Source organism: Arvicola amphibius, chromosome 13 (assembly GCF_903992535.2).
Source record: "Arvicola amphibius chromosome 13, mArvAmp1.2, whole genome shotgun sequence".
NCBI classification, from domain to species: Eukaryota; Metazoa; Chordata; class Mammalia; order Rodentia; family Cricetidae; genus Arvicola; species Arvicola amphibius.
In genome coordinates this window covers 21113799-21120683 of record NC_052059.1, presented here as the reverse complement: position 1 = coordinate 21120683, position 6885 = coordinate 21113799, and positions in this window count along the sequence as shown.

Below are 6885 nucleotides of genomic sequence, written 5' to 3'. Positions count from 1 at the left end.
AGCATACAGAAGGGAACAACATCATATGACTTTCTAATGGGTCAGTTTAAATTACTCATTTTTATCTAACCTGAAAGCTCCTGCTCCTCTTTGAAATGAGGCACCAACTATTTGACCTACTAAGAATTTTACTAGAAAATTTTGGGATCAGATCATTTTCAAATAGTAGGAATGGGAGACAGAGATATCTGATGGATATCAAAGTTTATATCTAGAGAAAATCTGTGTCTTCCAACACAGATCTGCGCTTGCTGTCTCTAGGTACTAGAAATTCTTTTCCCTCTATTTATGTGGGAATCATAAATTTTACCTTGAAATATATAGGTACTCTTCTTTTCATATGAATGAGGTCATTATTGATTGGCCTAGGAAATGGACTGGAGACAAGTGTTCATTTAAACTCCATTCCCTGAGGAAAGTACATTTTCATAACAATAATAAAAATAAAAATAAAATATTCTAAATGGAGACAGCTGTGCATTTCCTCTTATCTCTGTCTTTTTCTGGTAGTCTCTTAAGCAATGCCTAATAACTGGCTTTGGTTTTAAAGAAAATTAAGAAGCCTGAGGTCAAAAAAAATCAATTTTGGAAGTAATAATATCAATTTCCTTGGCAGAGTTGCTGAAATAGAGTTTTATTGACTGTGAATCTCAGTTACTAAGAAAAATTAGTGATATTCGCAAATGGATCTACTATGTAAATCCTTATGATAGAGTAACAATGCCTCATTGTCCACAGGATGGATGTGGAAAGCATTTTTGAACAGTTTGAAATGCTCTCCCTTGTCCTTTACAATGATATTATGAAAAAATCTTTGATGATCATTTAACCTGAGTATAAATTATTCTTACTCTGTGTGTGAATGTACATATCTATGTCTGTATGCTGCATTTGTATATACTCTTATGTGTGTGGGTACAGTTGTCTGTGTGTATATGTGAGGACATACATGCACATGGTTGTGTGTGAGAGGAGAGAGGCCAGAGCTTGCCGTCAGGTGCCTTTCTTGATGGCTCTCTAGTTTTTTGAGAAAAGACCACTCAGTGAACATGGAGATCTCTAATTCAATCATGTGACTGGTCAATGAACTTCTTAACTGTAACTTTGCTACTGTTGTGAATTGTATTGTGCAGATCTAATAAACATCCCCTAAGGGATCATGACCCAGAGGTTGTGAATCAATACTGTAGAACAAAATTATGCCTCATAGTATTTTGTTGTACTTGGAAATAATCATTGACTATGTTGTTGTAGCTATGTAAATATTAAGTGCTACATAGCTAATAATATGCTCTAATTGCATTTTCATTTATATATACACTTATTTTATTTGTTAGGTTTTATTGTTTAGTTTTTTCTTGTGTTTTTACTTGAGTCTTTTTTTTAAATTTAATTGGTTGTCTTTACTTTCCCCTTAAGACATTTCAGTTCTTAAGTACCTTATGAATTTGTTGAACTTCCTTTTTTGTCAGGTGATGTTGCTCCAGAATTTCCTCTTCTGGGTCTCATTCCCACCTATGCTCTCTGTTATCCATTCCCATGTCCTCAGTCCCTTAGAATTCTCTGGGTTGTACATCTTTGTATTTTCTGGCCTAAGCCCCAGTGCTGTATTCTGTAGTGGTCATCAAAGAGAAACAAAAATTTTCTAGATCCTCCTACTTTTAGGTTTGGTTGAGTCATTAGCTAAGTATATATGTACAAATTTAAACAATTATTTATTAAAAATTTTACAAATATATTCTATTAACTTCTATTAATATTATACATAGTATAGTTGATATGTACAGTGTTAAAATGTACATTTTCCTTCCTTCTGTTTTAAGAATAGTTTCTATTTTTTCCTTATTTTCTATTTTCTATTAATTCTTCTTTCATTGTCTAGGAATCCCATCACAAAAAAAATAGGTTAGCAAGTAAAAAGCATAAAGATTCAGTTAATGTAAATTTATGATTTCATGGAAACATTATTGAAGATCTGAAGAAACAGTCAAATTTGAGAACTTTAATAATAGTTGGCTAAAGAACTGAGTATTGGAGAAGAGTTCTGTGATGAAAAGACCCTGATCTCAGGCAATAAACTGAAGAAAGCACTCTTCTAGGCTTCTAAGATATCTTCAATAAAACACATATCATATCTTAGCACATCAGATCCTGAACCTCCTCAGTGCTGGTCTGATGCTTGCTGCTTTGTTTTTATTTGTTTGATTTTAGAAACTATTGCAGCATCTTTAGCATTCTGGAAAACCACTGACAAAAATGTGTCATATCTTGTTTTGTCTTGATTTTTCCATGCTGGACACATTTTTCTCCTGTTTACTGACAGTCTTTCATTGCACTTGATGCTGTTATCTGGACTGTTGTATTGAGTCTCTATATACTTTTGTTTTTCTTTTCAAACATTCCCCCCTTTGCCTTTTTAACCCACTTCCTGTCTTATCCCAAGGTCATTGCATTTATAGATGTCAATCTGACTGAATAACAAACCTTCAAAAGTAAATCTAGTAGATGTTGTGGCTGAAGTTCAATCAAGCACTTTAAGATTTTTATATGGCATGGAAACCTCTCCATTTATATAGAGTATAAATAAGATGACTATCAATCATACTGATTATATTTTATTTGCTATTGCTAAACTTAAATATCAACAAAATCAAAAGAAAAGGTCATCTTACTCGTGTATTCATAATCTTTCAGTAGAAAATACACTGGAACTGCATTTTTATTCTCGTATTTATTTTCCTGATCTAAGAAATAAAATTAAAGATTATTTAGCTCATACCTTAAAGAAACCTTTTTACATATAATTATATGCAAGTAACAATGACTGACATTTTCACTTTTCATTTGAACCATAATGTTATACAATTACTAAATACATAACACTTTGAAATTCTTATACTTATCCAGTGGCACTAGTTGAGCTAATGTTCAATATGGTGAATCTTTAAGATCATAGTGATTAAAAGATGGCATCAGCAGGTAAAAGAATGCTGCTTTATATTCCAAGTCAAGCCAGGTGCCCCAAAAGAGACACTGATTCTGAAAATTATGTTCAGTGGAAAATAGATAATGTGATCCTTATTTACAGGAGTTCACATTCGCCTTTAATCATTTGTTTATCCGCAAGACTATTGATTGCTGCAAGGCAAAGAGCAGTGGCACTGGATAAGAGGAGCAGTGTAATTCTGGGCTGGTAGCTGTCCCAAGCCTTGGGACTATAATTCACAAAGTGATAGGTAACAGAAGGTAACTTTATGGTTACTAAGAATGAGCTTGCATTTGTTTGCGTGGTTACTATATAAATTTATAGATGCATTTTGTTTGTATCGCATTTTAAATGCTAGTGGCTGAGCAGGAAGAGGATTGAAGAAGTACAAGGGAGATGCTCATGAAGTCCTGCTTAGCAGCCACTTGGAAAGGTGGACTGTAATTCAACATGAAATAGGTTCAGAGTGTCCCCACAAACTCATTATAAATCAAGCTGCTCCGAAGGTATGGTGTTATTAAGCTTGTTTTTTTTTTTTATTTTCTCTTGCCCTTCCTCCATCATCTTATCTAGAAAAAGGGTTTAAAGGCAGGAAAAGTAATTCAGCAGGCATCTACTGCTAGTGGCTGAAATAAAGACAATGCTATTAGATACATTTCACTCAGCCATAATGTAGCTCCCAGAGCCAGTTTTTTTTTCTTATCATTGACTGACTTTGTCTTCAGTTCTCCGGCCCAAAAAATGATAATGTAGCAGTTAGTAGATGCATGCAAAATTCTGCATGTGCTTTGGAAGCTGTGGGCAGCTGCCACAGGAGTTCAGCAACAGTGAGGAAATTCAGCTGATAACAATAACATTGTCACATTAGGTGCACCTAAACTAAGACAAGGGTAAGAAAATATTTATCACTAAGCTAAGAGCATACGTGGAAAATTAGGTAGCACTATGGGCATGCATGCACTAGGCGAGAACGATTTTATAACTTTGCCTACATCCTAGAAAAGTTACTGTGAGTGCAAATTGTTCTTCTTTGTCTTTGGTCTTATTTACAATGTATCGAACAATGGAATGTATATTTCCAGAACTGAACCTGGAAATAGCAGAGCCAAGTCAAAATCGAGATCAGTAGTATCTTACTAGAAAGTACTGCTGTTTGAGACAGGGCTTATGCCTCGTGTGCTCTGGAGGGTGATATGGAGTTGCTTTTCAGTGTATGTCCATTGAGCTGGGATGGTATAAACATTGGGAAAACATTTTTTTTGCTAAGAAATATGTTTTTGTAGTACTTGCTAATACTCGGTACATGTTCTTAACCAGGTCTCTTACATTTTAGCAGCCTAAGGTTGCTTTCCAATGTTAGTTAACCTGTGATTTGTTTTACTCCTAGATATTTCAAGCATTATTACAAAGCTTGAAATAAAATAGAGACTATATTATTGCTAACAAAAATATAAGAAATAAATGAGAAACATTTCAGAGTCATAAGAGATCTGAGTTCTGAACAGAGACTCTTAGAAAGTTATATAGTATAAAGCTGTCTCCATTTCAAGCAAGTAATTCTAGCTACTGTCCACACAGCTCATTATTTAGAAAATACATTTGCAAAACTATGTCTAGCAAGATAGCAATTTTCACTAGGCTCTTATGAAGATCAAATAAGGAAGTGACTTTTCCTGAAGACACACAGAATTAAGGTGGTGTGAAAACACAAAACATTAGGGGTATCTCTGATTCCTACAATCAAGCACATGCTGTTTAGTGTCTAGCATTGCCTTAGCCTATCCTATACTGATTAAACCATCTCTTTTATAAATGTTGTCAGAATCCATGTTTTCAGAAAATTTCACAATTGCTAAAAGAAAATAATCTATTCAGAAACCAAAAATGAATTAAACTATTTTCTAGATATATAGGATTTATGTTTTTTTTCCTCTCCATATGCATAATACGTGTTTTCACTTCCTAGTAATTAGTTCAGCTATTCCCGTGGCTAGATTGTTTTGTGCTTAGCTCTACACATCTCAAGTCAGTCGTTTTCTGAATGCCCGATGCATATCACCTTCTTCTGAAGACCTCGCTAGTCACTCAGAAAAAACTAACATATCCTGTCTCTATGTCTTCACGATTCTTTCACCTGCTCTCTTCCTTTGTACCACAGGTTTAAACACTGACTCCTCATGTCTAAACCAAAAGTTCATAAGAACCTAGACTTCAGTATTTGAATACAGAGAGCATCTGATACATAAGAAATCCTAATAGCGTTGTTTGTTCCTTGCTCTTTCTCCCTTCTTTTCCTTGCTGCTAATTGTATTTTAAACTCAGCAAGTGTTTGAAAATAATTTATACTGAGTGACATAGTAAGTCATACTGATACTGAGTCGATAGAAGTTGGAAAGTTGAAACAGATGGAAGCTGTGAAAATCATTTCGCAGAGAATGTGATAATTCAGCTGAAATTTAAGGGAGTAGAAGGCATTAGAGGTGACTTGGGGAATAACAAACAGGGTTTTCAAAAGCATAAAACACACAGGAAAACATTTGTGCAGAAGTTAGTTCCATTTGATGCTACATTTTAAAAATCATAGACAATATACCTTTCCCTGTCCCAAGCTGTGAGCAAGGTGTTAGAGAAGCCTGACAGTCATGCACAGATCTTTGGAAAGGAAAATGATTGAAAGGCAGAAAAATGGCGAGATGTCCTAGCAGGCAACGACACTTACTGCCGAGCCTGATGATGGACTCCAATAACCCCTCCTCCAGCCTCCGCAATCAAACTGCAACTTATGCTCACCCGCAAACATGATCAGTGCATAAGGTGAAAAAAAATCCTATCACCCTATAATCAAAGTACAGACAGCAAGAAATCCAGGTTTTAGGAACTTTAACCTGTAAAAGAGAATAAAACAGTTAGAAAACAGTGGGTTGGATGAGAACCATTGAAAGCTTGCTGTGCTGAGACAGAACTAGCAAGTTTTAGGACTGTAGATTTAGCCATCTAGCTGGGAGAACTGAATAAAAGCAGAAGGCATTTCACATAAGTAGATGGAACCTGAACACGGTGTGATAGGACATACCTGTAAGCCCACAGTTCACAGAGCTGAACAAGAAGGTCCAGAGCCCAGTCTGGGCTCCATAGTGAAATCCACAATCTCTGCCAGAAATATGGATAGATAGGTAGATAGATAGATAGATAGATAGATAGATGATTGATAGATAGACAGACAGACAGACAGATAGATAGATGATTGATAGATAGATAGATAAACAGACAGACAGACAGATAGATAGATAGACGATAGATAGATAGATAGATAGATAGATAGATAGATAGATGATAGATAGATAGACGATAGATAGATAGATAGATAGATAGATAGATAGATAGATAGATGATAGATAGATAGATAGATAGATAGGTGATAGATAGACAGATGATAGATAGATAGATGATAGATAGATGATAGATAGATAGATAGATAGATAGATAGATAGATAGATAGATAGATAGATAGATTATAGATAGATAGATAGATAGATAGATAGATACGATGGAGAGAAGGAGGAGAGAAATTATGAGATAAGAATTAAGGGTTTGGTGGCTCTGAAGTTCCAGCAGTGCTTTCTTGCTCCAAATTTACTATCTTGTAAAAAGAGTTTTTACTGAAATTTCTGTTTCACTGCTTTATTTTGCTGAATCCAAACTTTCAGTAATAAAGCGCCACCCACCACTGTCATGTTTTCGTGAAAGAGGAACTGTTTTACCATGAAACTACAAGAGAGAATTTCTGTACTTTCCCGGCAGGCCTTTCTCCTTTTGATTTACCCTGGAGTTGTTATCTGTGCTCACACCTTGAGGACCCTCAAAATCTGCTATAGCACCAAGTGGAGGCAATTGAATAT